Raw genomic sequence first — 20,008 nt, 5'->3', positions numbered from 1 at the left:
GGAGCGTTGCGTGAGAACTTTCAAAAGTCGGTGGCACTCCTCTCTGAGGTACCAGTTGCTCACCATCTGTCTCTTAAAGTAATTTCTTTTAACCTTGGGACTCGAAAATATTTCAACAAGGTTATTCATGTGTTTGTGTGAAGAGTCTGTAAGTGTACCAGAAAACTGCTAAGCTTCTAATTTCAATGTGGTGTTTGAATACTAATGTTTACCAATTAGGAATAGCTGACGTTATAATTTATAGAAGTTGAAAGGAGCATTAAACACCACCCTTCCAACACTAAATACAGCTTTTCCTCCTGTGTGTAGCTGCTTATGTGAAACCGAGGGTCTGTCTTCCAGATTGTTGTACTAGCATGTTGATACATCCTTGGATAAACTACCAGGCTCGTGTATTATCACAGCAGTCCCTTTGCAACATCCTGTGTATAACTGTACCTTTAGCTGATTAACACAATGCTTTCTTGGTGCAGTTTTTGATGGCTCTGTGAATCCTTATTTTAAGACCTTTTCTAAAGACATGTTTTCATCATTAAAGAGAAAAGCTGTATGAAATCTATAAATACTTATTTTAATTAGATTTGCTCAGTTTGTCTCTTTTTTTCTTTCCCTCCAGATAAATTTTACCTCAATAATGAATGCTGTGATCTTCAATGCCTAATTATATTGACATTAATAATGATAGTTGGAGAGTATTTAATGCCAGTTAGAGAAAACATGACAATTTATGTTGATAACCTCGGTCCCATTAAATTAGAAAAGATTTTAGTAGAGAGCTGTGACTATCAGTGGTATGATGAAATAACCCACTTCTTTTCATTGTGGCAAGCATATTGGAGAGTTCATCTTATCATGAGTGGTACATACCAGGTGTCAAGTGACATGCCAGACACACAGCTTTGCTTCTAAATGACTCTTTCCAATTAGAAAGTAATGACTTTAACGGGATCAACCAAGTAATCGGAGTCTGTCAGTTCTCCTGTGCCAGGAGGTGTATATTTGCAAATGTTATTTATTTATTTATCTTCTTTTTAATGAGTTGCAAAATTGTTGGTAACCTTGAGTAAATTTGGGGGCTGGTGGAAATACTATGTGGAAATCGTGGGATTAATGGTTTAGCAGTTGGGATTAAAAATAGTCTCAGCAAATTACCCTGTTGATACTGAAGCCAGAATCTGTTAATGGGGTTACAAGCAGATTGGTTTATCGGTCATTTATTTTCTAGGTTGATTAGAGATTATAGGTTACCATCACAAAAGTAAGCAGTGCAAAAGGCGAGGATTGCTAATATTTTGTGTCAGAGTTTCATGCAGTTAGAAGGAGGGTGTCTGGAGCTCAAAAGTGGTTTCTAGATTGTGGGCAGCCTTTCCACTCAGATTTTTATATTCTGAAGTAGATGTCTAAGGGGCCTCGGTGTTGTAAAGGGGTAGTTTGGCTTGTTAAAAGTCTGCAAAATTGTACAAAACAGTAATCTGTGAAATTCATGCAGGCCACTAACAAAATTTCAAATGCCTGCTGCTGAATTGCCTGCTGTTGTGTCTTCTGTTTCAGTGCAGAACGCAGGGCTTTTCTTACTCACAACAATGTTTATGACGTGCAGCCTGTGCAACAGACTGATGGCTTTTGTGTGTCCTGATCTAACTTGCAAACAAACTGTGTGTACCTCTGCATAGCAAAATCCCCTAACTGCCTCTTGTTTATTGCAGATCACACACAGGTCTGAGCTAGGCATAGAGTTGCAAACCAGGGCATTCCCTCTGGGGGATAAAAAGATGGCACCCGTGTTGGAACCCTTTAGATATTACTCTTATCTTCTGCTATGTAATTCAGGAGATGCTGTGACTTTAACGCTCTTTGCTACCTTGTCCTGATGTACAGCTTGAGATAGCATAGTGACATTTATTTGGCTTTTCAGTACTTGCTAAGTCAAATGCAATGAAATAGCAGGTGAACATTTCTGCAGCTTTTTAGCTAGATGTAGAGCTCTGCACAAGATTGGTGGAGAGACCTGTAATTGTTTTTGTGTCCTTGGCTCTGACAGAAGATAAGGGAGAGAACAAGAAGTTCAAGAAGAGAAATGCTGACTTGGTTTGTTAGAGGAGTGGATGGTACAAGCTTAAAAAGAATCCTCTGGGGACTGGCTGATCTGGCAGGCCAGCCAAAGGGAAGGAAATGGGGACCTTGAGATGTAAGAGATCAAGCTAATCCCTTACCCTTCTAAAAACTAGGTTTTCTTCTGTCCTTGCAGAAAGCTTGTCCAAGCTTCCTGCAGGTTCTAAGACTGATATCCAAGGATCAAGGCTTCTATCACCAGACTGAAAAGGAAGACAGCCAGCTGCTTAATGTGGCTCTCCTGTGAGTTTTGTGCTCCTGGAGGATGGGAGAGAGAGCATAATAGACTTGATGAAGGATGAGCAGCCCAAGAGCAGTGACAAGGTCAAGAAATTTGTATGAATTTTGGCTTAAGTATTTTCTACTGCAGTTCAGCTTGCACACTGGCGCAGGTTACTCTGGAGTGTGTAGGGAGCCTAAAGCTGTTCTGTTGGCTCAATGGGATTGGGAATGCTGCCCTCTGAGTTGGTACTTCCTCTGAACAGGAAAAAAACCTCATCACTTAGTACAGTCTGTCATCTGTGATCCCTATGGAAGAAGAACACTATCTCTAAAACTAAACTCTCTTCAACATGTAAGAAAAAGGACAAGATGATGAGACTTGAGAGTCTGTCAGCTAAGAAGATGCTAGACATGAGACAGATTTTTGTTTTCTTAAACACACAGTTTATTCTGCTTTATCCATTGTGTTTTATACTTTGAAGAAGATAAGTCTTTGAAGGGCTAAAATCTCAGTTTCTCATTCTAATATGCAAAATGAAGTTTTGAACTTTAATCTAATTTTAAAAAGAGAATATCTATGTAGGTATAGCAGTATGTGAATGTAGGAAAATAATTTTGCAGACAAATAATAAAAATGCTCTTCACACAGTCCTTCCTGTTTTCCTCCCATGCTGTTAGGGTCTAATGGATTTTCCCTAGCATAACTCAATTCTTGTGGAATCTTACAGCAGCTCTGTCAAGTTTATTGAAGACCAGGTAACCAGAATTACTCCTTGTGTAATTCCACCCACAAGTGAGGTAATTACACCTTGCATTGGGCATTAGCGGAGCTATGCCAATATGAGCTGGTTCACTTGTAAAGATCTCTCAGCCGTTTCATGTCTGGCATTAGTGTCGGTCTCTTTGCTCAGAAGTGATGAAGAGCTGGTGCAAGCAGCAGGCATGGCAAAAGCTGGAGGAGAAGAATATAGGGTGTATTGAGCCTTAAAGGAAAAAAGACTGTAACAAGATCATACAGAAATAAGGAGGAGGAAGTGCGTATTTGAAGGAGCTGTGGGTGTCCAGGAAGACTGTTGAAGGTGGAGAACTACTTTCTCCTGTACCTAGGAACGCTGCGTTTCTGAAGGTGGGTGTCTGTCTTTCATCAGAAATCACCATGGCAGGAATCTGTAGTTATCTGCGTTAAGGTAGTAAAAGAATCATTGCCCTTTGGTGATGCTTTTCTTCATGAGTGGTGAGGCTGAAGTGGTGGCTGGAGCTCCCCATGTCATCATGTCCCTGTACAGTGTTGCTGGATGTCGCTGTCTGGGATGTGTTAATGGGGTCTGACTGAGATTTGATTTATTTCCTGTGGCATTGGTCTGCTAGGTGGTCTCTGCCACCCTGCGGCAGCACCAGAATGAGATGGAGTGTGTGCAGAGCTGTGTAGGAGCAGTATATGGGAGAAGCCTGGTGTTCTTTGTGGGGCTTAGCTTGTGTAGTCCTGCTTTGTCAACAAGGAGCCCTGGAAGAAATTAGAGTGGTGGTGGTTATAGAGAGGAGATGTTAAAGAGAAGAAGAGGAGGTTGGCTGAGCGCACGTGTTTGCATGTGTGTGAGGTAACTGAATTTTTCTTCTGTGTAGTTTCTTGAAGGGACTTCAGACTTGGTTCTACTGCACAAATCTCTGATTATTGTAGACTCCTTTCCTGTCTCTTGTCCCCCAGGCGTACTTTGCTCTGCAGTCCCTTTTTCCTGGCTGTTGCACACTTCTGAACTTGAGCTGGTGTCAGCACTCAAAACTTGAAGGTAGCAGAGACTTGGGATGAGTGGGAGGATGTGGCATGCTGAGCATGAGAGTTTTTGGAGGAGGAATATGAAGTGGAGCAGGTTTGTATTCAGAATGAAAACAGGAATGATCCAGGTGTTGCAAGGGGCCCGTGAGAAGGATTGAGCTATGCTGAGAAAACAGGCTGTTGGCACAGAAGGGTTGGGAGGTTGTCAATGCAAACAGCCACCTAAGACTGATTAATTTTTAGCACTGGTAGCAAACTTCCTTAAAAAATAAATTGCTGTTAATGAATAGAATTTGTTAGGACTAGCTGGGTTTGTGAAAGATGCATGTCAGCAAAAACAGCCATGAAAAGAAAAAGCACTTGGGAAGTCTGTTGTTCATCCTCTGTCTTTTCTGTGAATACTGTCATGAATCTGTCTTGAAAGCAAATTTTCTAGATGTGACTTTTACTGCTACAGCTCTGATGACTTTTGCAAATAATGTACTGGGTATCATGTTTTTGCTCTCTTAAAAAGTAGTAGCTTTATGTTTTTAGCATTATAAAGGAGATAAAATGAGGACTTGCAACAGTTCCCTTTTCCAGGCTTCTGTAGCTGTGATCAGTTCCTTATGGTAACAATCATCCTCTACATCAAACCACAACATGATGGTCAGGTAAAGGTGCGTGGGAACACAGCAGGCATCTGTTTCTATCTGACACAAAGTCAGCGGTTTAGGCTTACAGAAGATTATGATTTATCAAGAGAGTATAATTATAAGCTGTTATATGGTGGCACCCAGTAACAATGATGATCTGTTGCTGTTCTTCTGGGATGTGTACAAACACACAGTAAGAATAAGTTCCAGGACTTGATTGTATCTCCTCTGTGTACATGTGGTTGTATGGATCCATTAAGGGGTCATTAAAGTTCTCCAAAGCATATCTGCTGTCAAATAAAATGCTAATAAATGTCTGTTAATTATCACAGTCCTCTTCACAATAATAAGTTATTAGAATTGAATTTACTGTGCATTTTACTACAGTGGGAGGAAGCCAACTTTGGTGCTTGGTCCTCATCTGGCATTTGAATGTGTATGCATAATGCAAGGCAAAAATTTGGCCACATTCTTCCTGGTACTGAAGGCTGCCTGTGTGGTGATGGGGTAGAAATGTCCTCTGCTCTCCTCCAGACTCAGCTGGTTTCTGTGCAGAAACTGGTCCTGCCGCAGGCTTGCAGGAGAACCACACCATGGGGCTCTAGTTCTGTATCACACCATGGGTGCCTAGAAATGTGGTCAATGTCAGTGTCCCTGGGTCATTCCAGAAATTAACCTGTCGAAAAATATTAGGATGTAGCCCTCTCTCTTTGTGTCCATTACAGTGGGGTAGCATGGACAAGTCACATAAGAGATCTGTGACCAAGGAGGAAAAGGTTTAGCATGCCATATTATAGCATAGGTATAATCATGTGGGTACAGCTCTCTTCCCTGAAGAAGAGTATTGTGTATGGAATTCTCTTTCATTGCAAAGACACTTTCCTTTTGCAAGCAGCAGCAGCATCTTTCTGGTTTTGGTAATTTAGCCTATTAGTAAAAGCTGTATGGCATAGTAAATATGCAAGATACGAAGCTTACTTTTATGTATTTCCTGAGCAGTGCAACTGGAAGTGAAGTGTTGCCACATCCCCTGCACATGTAAATGTCATTGTAATTTCTTCTAGACAGTGGTCAGAAAATTATACATATTCCATCACTTCAGGACATAGCATCAACTTGACCCCAGAGGCTAAACCTTGCTCAGTTACTCTGCATTTTAGTGATGTTTCTCCAGTTACTTTGGTCATATTAGTTTAAATTTACGTCACCATACGTTAGACTACAGCTTGGTATTAGGTGTGCTGATTATGTGCTGTGGCATAGAAAGTGGAGCAGGATGACAGGGAACTGGGCTGGCAAAAGGAGATCTGCTTATGGCATCTGTTTTGTGTCTCTTGAATACTTTATTTCAGCCCTGTATTCCCTGAGTCATGTTAATCCTGGTATCGGTAGGTACCGCCTACGCCCAGTTTATTTCTACCTTGCGGTCATGGCATAGGGTCATTATCTCACTTTCTGACTGTAAGCCATACTGCCTTGTAGGTTGATGATGAATTCATGGCTTTTAGGGAGTCATGTCTGCTCCTGTGCATGTGCACACATACCCCCCCACTACAAAATAGCAACTTCAAAGCCCTCACTGGGTAATCTTCACTGACATCAGTGAGCACTTGTTACTCATCAGAGGAGCCTCGCTGACTTGAGAGGCACTTTTCTTGTGAGTAGGAGTTAGCCAGTGTTAGCAATGGTGGCCCAGCCTGGCCCCAGAGGGTGATTCAGTTACCCTAAGTTTGGCATTGCCTGGGCATGGGCATATACATGCACACGCACAAAGAAAAGACAAAAAAATGAAAAAAAAAAGGTGTTGGTGTTACCTGGCCATGATTTGAAAAAAATTAAATTGTTTAGTGTCTGTTGTTGATGGTGTTTAAAGTCGGGCAAACATAATACCTGCATCCCTGTAGATACAAGTGCCTCCTTGGCTGCACCTAATGATGTGGAACATTTTGTGTTCATGGCAGTGCAAGGTGATGTGCTTCTGTCCTCTTGCCTCCTTCGTGACACTGTGGGCTGGATTCTCCTCAACTCTTTGCCATCTCCACCCACTGTTGTGGAGAGTTCAGTGGTGTAGGCCGGGAGGATTTCGTTCTCTGTTTATATAGGACATAGACCTGCATGCTCTGAATGTATTTGTTTAAACAAGAGGTCAGCTGTTAACAGAAAATGGTACATGCCTTGCTGGTTAATGGGAAAATGAAGGCAGTATTGTCATGATGATGGCTTTAGAAACAGAGATTGTTTCATGTAATTCCTCAAGTATGACAGAAGACACCCAGCTAAGTATTGTTAAAAAAGGTGCTTGCTAGAATAATAGTAAGTGTATGATGAACTTAATGCCAAAGATAATGCAGTTCAATAGAGTGACTTCAGAATCCTGTTGTCATTCAGTATTTCTGTTTGTTTTGTCTTGGTAAAAAGCAGAATTTTTTTTCCTTCTCCTACTTCCAATTTTGAAGAAGTTGGTTATCTGTAGTTAGCTATAGTTTTGAGGTTATATATTAGCAAGCATCATATTATTAACCCTTGCAAGTCAGTGTTTATTTTTTGTAGTATAAACATAGTATATGCCTATACATGTGGAAACAAAAGTCAGAGATTTATTTTAAAGCTTTAAAAGTGGATATGTGGTGCTGGCAAGAAGCAGAATGTACCCTAAGGCATTCTTACATTGCCAGTTGGGATTTAAGCTTTTATACTAGTAAATTTTATTGTCTAGGTTAAAAGCCAAATTCATTCAATTAAATTAATCTCTGATTCTTTTCCAGTGTGGCAGAGTTTAACCAGGGATGAGTGTAGCTGTTTCATTAAACATTAAAAGATGCTGTTGATTTGATATTTTTTAAACTAATATTAGAGTGAGCTCAAAATTAAAAGAAGTTTTGAATTTTTTGCATGGGCCTGCCATACTGCCATTAATAAAATGGATCTTTATTTATTTACTTATTTAATCAACATGCATGCCATGAGTACAAAGCTTGTAATTTAACACTCCTCCTTGGTCTGGCAAACTGATCCCTGTAGGCGGATGCTGGTGGCCACTTGGAAGTCTATTGAACTGACTGCAAAGATTTGATCATGTGGGTCAGTCTGTACGATGTGGGGTTTAGTTTCAGAGACAATGATTCACTGTTGCCTAATTTTGGAACTCAAATAATTGCTTTGCTATCAGTGCTGCTTTTTGAAGTGTTCCTAACTAGGGTGTAAAAGCAGGTAGTTTATGTTAAATGGCAGGAGAAACAGTTTGTCTACTGCATGAAACCACTGTTTATGTATTAGTGTAATGCGTGTAATCCATCCGCAAGTTTATGCATTCAGTGTCCTCCTGGAAGTGTCAGAGATCCACAGTGCCCCTGAGCACTAGATTTAGCATTTGATGCTCAGATGTAGTTTTCAGATCTATAAAGTGTCTTCATCCTTACAGCTCCCCACTGGCTGTGTTTTTCAAGACGTTGAAGAGCTTAGTACTCTTCCCAAGTCCACTGTGATTTATGCTCAGTCGGAGAGGACTGAGGCAGCCCATTGAAGTTACCCTAAGGGAAGCTGTCATCATCAGGATGATTAAAAAGCCTCGTTGGGCATATGATGCAATATCAGTGTGCAGCATACCCTTGCTGCAGGTCGAGGGCTCCGGCCCCAGCTGATGCTTCTGCCCAGGTACCTGAAGGATGGCAGACCCGCAGGTGCAAACTCAGAAACAGAAGAAGCAGGCAGGAAAGGTTGTTCCTATGGATTTTTCTCTAAGCAGTGAGGAGAATGTGAAAGAAGGTTTAGGAAGGCTAAAATACCAACCTATATAAATGGAAAATGGCTTAATAAATGCAGTGCTGACATAGCATAGGTGAGATCCTGTTGCCTGGTTGCTCCACATACCCTGTTGTGACAGCGTATCCGCTCCCCTCTGCAAGTTTTCATGTTGCAACTCCTATATGGATGTCTTCTGGCCAAAAACTTCTCTCAGGCATCACTTTAGGAAGCATGTTTTGACACTGCCTGCTTGCATATGTGCTTAGAGGGAGTCACTGCAGGTGTCAGTGCAAAGACAACTCTTCTCTTGCGTGTGGTTGAAAGGTTGCAAAGTGAAAAAGTCAGTGAGAATTACTTAATTTTCTTTGAAAAAAAAAAACAAACACTAACTCTTCCTCATTAAAATTGTATGAATTTAACAAAAATTTATATTAACATTTGATATATTTGGGAGGAGATGATTATTTTTGATATGAAACACTGGGTTTAGAACAATCCAGATCAAGGACATGGTATTTCAAGTATAAAAGGTTTTGGGTAAACCAAAATGGTATTTTAATTTATTTTTTTTTATTATTATTTTAAGCACATCAGTATATGCACCTGGGGACACAGATGACCCTTCATTGTTACTGTTTGTGGAGAGGTGACGTGAACAAGAGATACTGGCCTGAGTGGGTTCCTCAGCCTGCTCTACCCCTTACCCCTTCCTTCACAGGAAAGGTGTGGTATGGAGTGGCTGATTCAATATTGAGAGGTGTGGTTCTTTGGGTTTCTTTTTGGATTTCATCCATGTGCTTTTTTTTTTGTTTGTTTGTTTTGGTGGTTGTGACACTGACATAGGTGAAAACCAGGTCTGCTGAGAAACATCATTAACACACTAGATGTAGTATGTAACTTTGTCAGGGTGAGGAGGAAGGGATTTGGTTGGGATGTAGCAATTGGCAAATGTGCTGAAGTGTGGTAAGACCAGCTGGATGCAGTCACCAGGGTGCAGTCAGATTTGATTGTCCTGTGCTTAGTTACTCTTCCTGTAGTTACTGACAGGTGAGGCATCCTGCAGTGTAGCAGGCATCTGCATGTTTGAGCTAGATCATGCAGTACCTGATCTTAGAGATCTAATAATCTGGACTGGTTGCACAGCAAAAAGAGTTTGCATCCTACTTCAGATTAATGAGATCTGTCTCCTAAAGCAGGGGATTTAAAATGAAATTACTCTATTTATACAACAATCACTTGCGGTGTAAATGAGGTAGCTTGTATAAACTTTTCTTTTGGATTGTTTCTGTTACTGTGAATGAAAAGTTGGTTTATTTTTCTTTCAAATAAAATTTGAAGGTAAGATGAAGCTATTTTTTCCCCTGTACATAGGATGTAACCACTGCAGTGTTGCAAATTGCAACAAAGGTGTTGTTGCTTTATGTAGACTTCAGCAAGGTGGAAATTCTGCCTTGTGCTGTGTGGGTCTCTTCTTTCAAGACCAATGGGCTGGACTTCTTGAACAGCTGAATCCCATGAGAAGGAGCTCCTGTCTCTTGTGTCATGGTGTCTATCTTTGTGATAGTGGCTGTGCAGTGGAGGACAGAGACCTGGTGGAGGGGTGGGGTGGAAGAGGTGGAGACAGGAGGGCAGGGATATAGCCTGGAGGTGTTGGCTCACCTCCATGGATCCGTTGAGACATTTTTGATTGCATTGAGGAGTGCTTTGAAGTCCTCTAGTGGAAAGCCTGCCTCCTTGCCCCTGTCTTCGCTTTCAGGTGGGTAGGTTTTCTACCTACACTTTACCAGAAGTGTATGTTTAGCTGCCTGTGCTTTACAAGAATAAAATGTTTCCTGTGGCAAACAGAAATTGCATGCAGAAACCCAGATTTGATTTCTCAATTCTGAGTCTCTCTGTTCTTACAAAAGAATGGTTTTGCTGCATTTTTTTGTTCAACTTGTTAAGTTTTAAAGGAAAAGATTCAAACTGTGCTTTTCAAGACCATTTAAAATATTTAAGTCATTGTCTTGGCCAGCAGAGAAGACCTTGGGGAGCTGGGAAGTAGAAAGGCAGAGAAAACAAAAGTACCTGTTCAATTAGAAGTGCCAGTGCAGATTAAGGAACGTGTGGCATTTTTCTGCCAAAACTCAAACAGCAGTTTCAGTTCAACTGTTGACTGACACAATCATTGCCCCTCTTGCAGCATCTGAGTAACTGTGAGGAAATACCTGAGTATATCTTCTAGTTGCTGGTAGTGTCTTGGTGACCTTATGCAGTGATGTGTGTTTTCTCCCACTGGTGCCTGAACACACGTTGCTGCCAAGGGTTTCTTCCATCCACGGTGGACAGGAGCGAGCACTAGACTTTGTCTCTGTGCTGCTACCTATCCGTGACTGAAACTCTTGTTGCCTCCTCTTGGTGCATGGAAGCACCTTCCTGAATGTTGAACGCTGGCGTCTTACTCTTCAGTTAGGAGTGACGGCAGCCCTGTTGACGTTGGGCTTGAGGAAGTCGCTATCCTAGTGGGTTTTATGCTATCCTAGTGGGTTTTACTTGTTTGTTTTTCAGTTGTTGAAACTTGCTACTGTTTGAATTTTGAGAGTGAAATTCTAATTGCTAAATAAAACTTTAGTTATTTGTATAAATAATGAGGGAATCAATTAACAGCTTTGTGTTTCTTACTGTTCTGGTTATGCCTACTAGGAAATTTCAAGGAAATATATGAAGCTGTCAAGGCTGCAAAAGCAAAAGAGTCTCGTTCTTGAAGAGAAGAGACTTGGATAGCTCATAAAATCGCAGCCTTTGGGTGCTGTGGAGAAATAAATTGAAGTCATTATGACATTATGGCAGAGAGTGTCTGATCTGCCAAACTGTCAGCGTTTGATGGACGTGGTATCTACTGACACGATGTTGCATGAGTGCCAGCCAGTTTCTCTTTCTGTCAGCACAGTGTTGATACTGCCAAGTGCCTGTTACTCCCTCAAACTACTGCACGTGTAGAAAAAGCTGCTGATCAATACTATAAAGGAGCAGTTTATGTTTGGTGGTTATCAGATGCGTATTGATCCGTCTTTCGGTTATGGGTGTGTAATGTTAGGAAATCAGTGATTGAGACGGCTGAAGTATTGGTAACAGATAATTTCTCTAAATTACAACATAAACATTTGCAACACTTAATAACTTGCCAGATAAATATAGTTTCCTGACAGCTTTCCAGCATCAGTTTCATTTGGGAGCTGAGTCACTAATGCCCTAAAGTTTAGGAGGAAAAAAAAATCAATGAAAGTATCAGGAAGTGAGTTTTTTTTTTTTTAAAGTATGTTTGGTGTGCTTTTGTTTGTTTGTTTAACGTAGCACGAAGTGAGCATCCCAAAGACATGATCTCACCACCCTGCTATGACTAAGTGGCTCCAAAATGAGTCTGGAAGCAAGTTCTGAAAGTGGAGATGCAGCAGAAACAAAGGTGAAAGAGCAAATGCTGATGTTATGCCAGATAGCAGATGAGAAATGATTCAATAATGGTTACAAGCATTCATACAAGGGAAGGAAAACCCACCCAGATTCCCACTTAACAACATTGATTCCACACTCAAAAAATGAACTGCTGTTCATTGCATCCAAGTTGTAGGGAATGTTCTCCGTGGATCCAGGGAGAGGTACGATAGGAGGGTTTTTTGCTATGTGCTTAGACAACAAAGTAATATGGGAAGGATTAAAGGACTTCTCAGGTGAAGTCATCCTTTATTTAATGCTTATGAGAAAGCACTGGCATCTTGTAGTCTTGGCTGAATATATTTTGGAGGATTAAGGATATTTCTGCCATTGTATGAGTGACTGTTGAAAATAAGATCAAAGCTCCAGTCTTTTATTGGCGTTCTCTCATAGCAAGGGTGTGTGCTTTGTATTTTACTGTGTCATAATTTCTAGGGGTTTGGTTTTGTTTGGTTTTCTTGTTTTTGTATGTGTGATAGTTTGTCATCCCTAGTACAATGCACAAATCAGTTTTTCAGGTAAAAACTGTAAAATCTGGATGACCTAATTATAGATTTCTTAATTTACACTCCTGTGGCCTGTTATTAAGTATTCCCTTAGTCAGAAGAGCTTAGTACTTGGAAATCCCATTGCAGTCAACGGGAAATACAATAATAAGCACTTGGAAAAGCAAGCTTTCCTTGTCAAGCACTTAAACATAATGGTTTGTAGAGATACCTGAGACATGAAAATTCTTTACCTAAATTAGTAACCTAGTTAGTATCTCCAGAGCCAGTGAAGTGTTTGAAAAATGTTTGCACATCATTTGTGAAATTTCAGGTTTAATTTTAAATAATTCTGAATCTTATAGGTATTTTTGATCGGAGTAGATGAATAGAATTTGATTGTATATTTTAAGTACTGTTTTTTGGAAGAAATTTTCAAGTTTCACAATGAAATCTCTGATTCTGTTTTTTGTTAAATGTACTTGTCATGATTCTACTCACATTCAAAAGGTATGAGTGATTTTGAAAATAATAGTAGCCTCACTGGACTTAAGCAGATTATTTATGTGTGTGAAGTTACTCTGTTGCATAAGTGTTTGCAGAACTGGGGGTTCTGTAAAATTTCAGTTAACGGCTTAACTTTTTCTTCCATTCTTAATACCTTTATTTTTAAGATGTCTGAAATTCCTGTATTTACAGCACAGCTCACTCTCTGCATTTGGTTTCAGAAAGGAAAATAATTTTAGGTCAATTTCTGTTCATGTAGAAGGAAAAAAATTACTGTTGAAATAGAACGGATTTTAGCTTTATGCATGTTTCATCAGTGATACAATGGATTCATTCATAAACCTTTAGTAAGATGTATTTTTTATATTTTTCCTTTTATTGTAAAACATAGGTGCAAGTTTTCCTGGAGAATTAACAACACAAAAGCCTTAGAGTTATAATTACAAAATGATGACTTTACCATTTGGAGCAGTTTAATGGTTTTATGTGGAATGAGAAGATGGATGAGGCTTTCTCAAATGCAGGCCTTTTTAGGACACTGTGAATAATGTGCAACAGATAATTTTTTTTCTAGTAATGTACAATAAAGCATGGAAATAGTAAGACTGCATATTTTAGGAAAGTGTATTCATGAATGAACAGTTATAAATATGTCCTGAAATAGTTATATACAGTACGGACATGCTGTGAAGCTCAGGACATCCTAGATTTCCTCAGACAATATAAAATACTTCTTGTTATTAAATTTTAAGCAGGATTCACTGTGTCCTTTTATGTAGTTGTTCTGGGTAATACCTGGAAGTTTAATGGTTTCAGTCACCTTTTAGTTTGCTCTGCAGACAAATTGGGGCATTTTCAAAGTAGCAGTTAAAGCCTGCTGAACTCCCATGCACTAAAGGGTAGACCAAAAAGTACTTCCCTCAAAAACACACACTATAACCTCCCTCCCTCCCTCCCTCCCTCTGTTTTTTTTCCTTTTCCTTCTGTATGCTAGAGACTTTTTTTTCCTTTCTAGCTATGCATTCTTGAGTACTTATCACTAAGTTTTCTGATTAACTCTTGCATAAAAAAGCCAGTGAGGAGACTTATAAAAAGCATAGCCGAAGTTTTCAAAGGAACCTCCATAACACCATTCCTAAGACTCTTCAGCTGCTTTGAAAATTTCAGTTTATACCTCTTCTGTTGTCTGCCTGTATTGTGCATCTGTGCATGTGCAAGTATAGAAAATGTACTGTATGGTAAAACTGGCTAAAATATCTGTTTCAAATTAAATGTAGTCATTGAGGAAAGATTGCTTTAGGCTCAGGTTATTTCACCAATATTCTACATTGAACTTCTATTCAAACCCAGCATTGCCTGTTCAGAGACTGTGGAGTTGGAGCGAGGCTTGAATGAAAAGAAACTTCATCATGTGGTTGGGTGCCAGAATGAGCTGACCTCTCAAAGACATATGACCTGTGGAATTCACTATACCAAGATACTATCAGAGTAAAACATTACAGCTCAGGCTAACTGATGGAGAGGTTATGACATATGACTTTTGGCATAAGAGGGCTACTCAAAGCATGAGGTCAAGAAGGCACGTTTTCAAACAAGGATGCTCTTGCCTACTTCTAAATCACTTTGTGCCCTCTGAAGTTGGGGTACTGGTCTCATCTCTTATTGCTTTTCTTAAGATGAAGGATGGGTCTGGTTTTAGAAAAGTATTTTTTTCATCTGAATCACTGCTATAGTGGCTCAGATTTTAAGGAAATGTCCTCATGATTATGCATGCTCTGTTATTTTGATACCAAATATGAACTGTTTCTGTCAGAAAGGGGAATTTAGTATGATAAAAATGATTTTAAAAAATCCCAACCAACATTGTGGCAGTTAAGCTCGAAGTCAGCCATAGTCTAAAAGCCACAGAGTGCTTGCACTGTCTCTGAAATGACACTAAATTGTATGACAAAGAATGGTGACATGGCAGCACTTGATTATCCGTAGAAGTTTCATGCAAGAGGTTCTAATTCATGTTAGAAACCAACACTGTAGTATTAGGAAAGCTACACACTACTGTGGTCTGCAATTTACATATCATGTGCTTCACTGAAGATTAGCTTTATTAAATCAGCCACTGCTTGCAGATCTGCTTCAGCAAGACCACATCTGAAGCTTTTACATTTTTTTTTCTTTCCCTCATTGATGAAACAAGAAGAAACAGACAGGCTTGCTGCATGTTGCTTCTCCATTAATGGAAAAGATGAATTCAGAACTATTAAGCCAGTTTCCTGTTTAAATTGCTGGATTTTTTTTGTTGCCCAGAACTGGAATTCAAATTCAACTATTTCTCTTTGACCTTGACACATGTTTCCTTTACTTGGCCAGCTGGAAAAATGTTAGAACAAACTTCATGGCAAGACACGAAAAGAATAATTAAAACCTTACATGTAGTTTTTCAGCTATTGGTTGTGTTCCTTTAGAGAATTTATTTAAATAACTATAGATAAAACTAAGTGTAACACTAGCAGAAAATCTGCCTGTGGATGCTGGAATTGAAGGCTGAAAAACTGTGATTTTTTGCACATTTTATGATTGATTATTGATGACTGTGGCAACTCTCCCTGGAAAACCTTTATTGTGCTGAATGAATGTGACCAACTTTTAACTTCAGCCTTTATTCTGTAAGGTACTTTAAATGAGGAGCACCTTTGGTGCTCAGCAGCTGCATTTCTTTAGTGCTTTCATCAGTGCAGAACAAGAACAATAATGTGGAGATAACCTAATTATAAAATGCATAGATGTTGTTTCACTTACTTGCTCAATAGGCCAGAGACTTGGGAATATGAACCAGTGAAGCAATAAGCATTCTTCTAATAAGGATGCATTTACAAATGAAATAGCTTTTAAATTTGATATTTCTGTGCTACGCTAAAGATATGTTGTGTTTTTATGCCTTGGAGTTTAGTATGTTCCTGTCAGGGGGTTATCAGAGTAGTTTAAGTATTTTGGGTTGCAGATCCCTTATAAGGAAGTGCAATGTGATTCAAAAGGTATTGGTTAAGTTGTGCTTTTGGTTTATTTGATGTATACAGAAACATAGTTCTCCTCTGTTTTGTGAAAAATACCATTTTAATAATATCAGTACAAAATGTGGGTCTTTTTCTCCAAGCCCCATGCTGTGCAGTTAAACCTAAGCTGGGCTAGGAATTGCTTTTTTTTGCGACACAAGCACGAGTTCCATATTGGCATAGCTCACCCTCGTAATTAGCTGCTGCCGCACAGGCGTGGTGGCCCAGGGTACAAACTAGTGCAAGCACATCTCTGGATCTGCATGTGTTGTTTTCATTTACAATGTTAATGTTGATGACAAACATTATTAATATAGGGTAATTAAAGCCTGCATCTATAGCTTTCTGACATCTCTGCAGTTTGTTTTATTTCAGGCTGCAGGAAGCATTATGAACTCTGAAAAAGCTGTAAAGAGAGATTAATGGAAGTTGCTCAAAAGAATTTGAGATTTAAATGTGAAAGCCTGTAAAATTACTGCTCTTTCTCTTATTTAGATATTAACATATATTTCATAATTTCTAAACTGCTTTAGTCAAGGGCTTATGTAGATTCTGAATTAGGAGAAATACTTTAAAATAAATGTTGGGATGAAGTTTGATAATAGATGAGTCCAACTCTTTTTAATGTTTTAAAGTTGTTGTTCAGTTAAGTTAGACCTTGTTGCACTGGTACACATCTGGTCATTACTCTCTTTTGGCTGGATTTCCCTAACAGTTTGCCTTTGTTAACAGCTACCAATTGACTCTTAGAAAATAATTAAAATTTTATTTCATGGTATTTGTAATATGATGGCCATATTGTTGCTGGAAAGTGAAATCAAATGCTTTTTAGCTGCAAAATTTCTACAGGTGAGCTTCACTGTTTCAAACAGAGAAAACTGGTTTTGCAGTGAGAACTGTGAAGTTTGGTGTATGCGCAAATACACTGATAATGTCCTTTCTTCATAGTAGCATGTCCTTTACTCAAAAGATCTGTATACTGAATGCCCTTTAAATCTTACTGACATCTTTTTTATATGTCATTGTTTAAGATTTAAAAAATCCCTGTCATTAGTTACCAAAGTTTATGAACTTGATTTTTGTTCCTTCCCTTTGGCTGCAAGATAATTGCTGTGAGTTGGTCACTCAGGTTCATTTGATGGAGGCGCAAGGAGGATTGTCTCTGAAGCCTCTTGTCGGCAACCATGGCAGTGTCTGGTTTGCAGTAAAGGAGGTGTCTGTGTTCCTGACAGCCTGTGAGGATGGAAGTAGTGACACACAAACAGAGCAAGTAGCAGAGTGGGAGATGTGTGTGCTTTTAGAGCTTTTTTTTTTTTTTTTTTTTTTTTTTTTTTTTTTTTGTTGTTGTTGTTGTTCCAGGGAATCAGCACTATTTGCCTTCCCAGTTTGAAAGTTGTGTTGTCAACTCTTTTGGATGCTGTTGACCTCTCGCATATGTTCATAAAAAGGCAGGGAAGGGAGTCCTCTTTACCTTGCCAAGGAATATTCCTGCTGCTGTGCCAGAGATGGTGGCTGTGCTCTGGGTGGCTGCAGCACCAGCTGTTTTGCAGCTTGCCGTGAAAGATAAGCCTTGCCCTGAAATTCTGTGGCCACATAAAAGTGATTCCCCACCCTTTGGAGGTGGCTGGGCTGTAAGATCTGAATGTGGGGAGGCCTTGTCCCTTTTCTCATACAGCAGCAGATGGTTTTGGATTTGTTACTAATAGTCATGGGAATGTAAGAGGGTCTGAACTGGGTCAGGCTGAAGATTTGTGTGCTCTATCCCCTCTTTCCTCTGACAGTGCTTGGAGCATCAGAAGTCTCTTGGGGTACTCTCCCAGTTTGACCAGTTTGCAGTTCAGTGACTAAGCTAGAGGTTATATCTGAGTATTTTTGATTTCTTAGCCTGGATAGGCTTTTCTTTCTGGAGTTTGTGCATTTGCAAATATTAAGCCTTACATGAACTGATTAGATAGTTGTGAGGTGTGCTAGGAACTTAAATTTTGGGTGTCTTGGTTTCCAGCTGATGTGCACCTCATAGGCTCAGGCAGGGTTTAAAAAGAATTCCAGTGCAAAAATAAGTTATTCTAAATGTATAAGGAAGGTAAATGTCAGCCTTGGACTTCAAAACAAAAACTGAAGGGCTGGTGTCTTCCTTCTTGTATGGGTATAAGTGTCCAGTGAGTGCTAAAGTTGTTACAGTAAGTCAGGAGGGACACTTGTCTGACTCAGGTTAGAATCTGACCCTCAGTTTGTAAGCAAAACCTTGAGTGGGTGTAAACCTCTTGTATGCTGGCAGTCCTTCTGCAAGCCCCAAGATGAGAGAAACTTTTTGATTAAATTAGCTCTATCCCACTGCCATTATGATTGAGTTCCCAAAGAGCAGGTGCCTCGAGAAGAGGTATCATGTTGACCAGACAGGGCCTGTTGATGGCCAAACACCACTTCAGAGGGTGGAACAGCTTCTCTTGGTCCAGTCTTCTAGGTAACAGCATGAGACAACCCTTTGCACCTTTGGTTTGTAATCTGAAGCATATGAAGGAATGTTTTTTTCACAAGTTCCAAGCTGATAATACACTGGAGAATAAGTGATGAAACAGAGGCTATTCTGGACTTCATTTTCCAGCATTATTGCTGTGTCTCAGAGGGTTGGTCTGTTGACTTCTTTATGGGATACCTAACAATTTGGGCTGAAACAACCTCTTACTGGTTTCAGTGTTAGCAGATGCTGTAACTGCCTTTAGCTGTACCCAAGACAGACCCAGTTTTTCAAATGACAAACCCAGTGAGACACAGTGGGGTTTGTCAACTCCTTCAGAGCTGTCTTGTCTTACAATGGTGTTGTCACCATAATTCTACTTATATTCAGGGTTATACTAAAAGCATTCTGGGAGAAGATCTTTCTTTGCCTAATTTTTTGATTACTTCTCAGTCCCATGGAGTAAGTGGAGACTATGCATGCTCTGTGCATTTGACCATCCATCCACTGAATGCGTATGGGATTGTTCTGGCCCCCTGTATTAGATGTTTGTAGGTAAGCTGTTGTAACTTTCTGAGGAGTATTTTATGATTGAAGCAGCAGAGCAAAAGAATACCACAGTTGTTGCTTTAGTTAACGGTTTTCCTGCTTACAGTTTTGTCAGTGGAGAAGGTAGCCCAAAGCCCCTTTTTCTGCAGTCCAGTGGTTCCAAAAGAGAAGATGTAAGCCTGTAAGAACGGAAAGTTCCTTGACTTTGTGGTTATTGGAAGAAGCTTGAGATATGATATGACTGAGTGTACTATAAAAGCTCAAAAGACAAGAGAATTCGCAGACAAGTTTTGGTCAAAAACCTCACCTAAGCTGATGGATGTACCATGATATTTGAGCGCTTGACCCATGAGGTTTCGTGCTCCGAGTTGGCAGTACTATAACACCCATTTTTATTGTGCTTTCTCTGCAAGTTTTATCCATACCTGGTTTTGGATATTGTATTTAACACCTTGATTTCAAATGTTAGTTGAATGAATCATGCTTGAATTAATCAAGTTCAGGAGATACTTGAAAGCCTGTCAGAAAAGAAGTGTGTCAGAAGGAAGGGCAATACTTCTAATTGTAAACCTTTATTTTTAGAGTTGTCATCTTGAAGGGAGTTGTCATGTTTGAATGCAAACCTGATACAAGGGCTTAAGGAAAAAATGTCTTTGTTTTTACAAAATACTTGCTTATAGATAAGGTGGTGTACTTTTGACCCCGTACACAGTAGTAATAATGTGTATTTTTTTCTTTCAAGATTGTGGTTTTTTTACTGTTGGTCAAATTGAGGCTTTTTTTTTTTTTCTAACATATATGGCAAGTTTTTACTTGTGAGAAAATCATCTCTTCAGATTATAAACAGTAGCTTTGGTAAATGTACCCATTACTTAAGGAAGTGAATACAGGTGGGCTTATCTAAAAAAAATCTTATCTGTTAAAAAAATAAAATCCCAAATCCTCTAAAGTATTAGCAAATATTGTAGCTGACTCTTGTAAACCTGCCAAAATTAGATTAC

The 20,008-nt window shown here is 39.5% G+C and overlaps 1 protein-coding gene across 5 annotated transcripts in view; it reads left to right on the top strand.

Annotated features, from left to right (window-relative positions):
* ZNF516 (zinc finger protein 516) overlaps positions 1-20,008 on the top strand; it is a 98,749-nt gene that overhangs the window by 8,868 nt on the left and 69,873 nt on the right. The gene's annotated exons all lie outside the window — the stretch shown is intronic.

The sequence above is a fragment of the Anomalospiza imberbis genome, chromosome 1 (assembly GCF_031753505.1).
Source record: "Anomalospiza imberbis isolate Cuckoo-Finch-1a 21T00152 chromosome 1, ASM3175350v1, whole genome shotgun sequence".
NCBI classification, from domain to species: domain Eukaryota; kingdom Metazoa; phylum Chordata; class Aves; order Passeriformes; family Viduidae; genus Anomalospiza; species Anomalospiza imberbis.
Note: the sequence above shows the minus strand (reverse complement) of the source record. Positions and strands in the feature narration are given on the sequence as shown.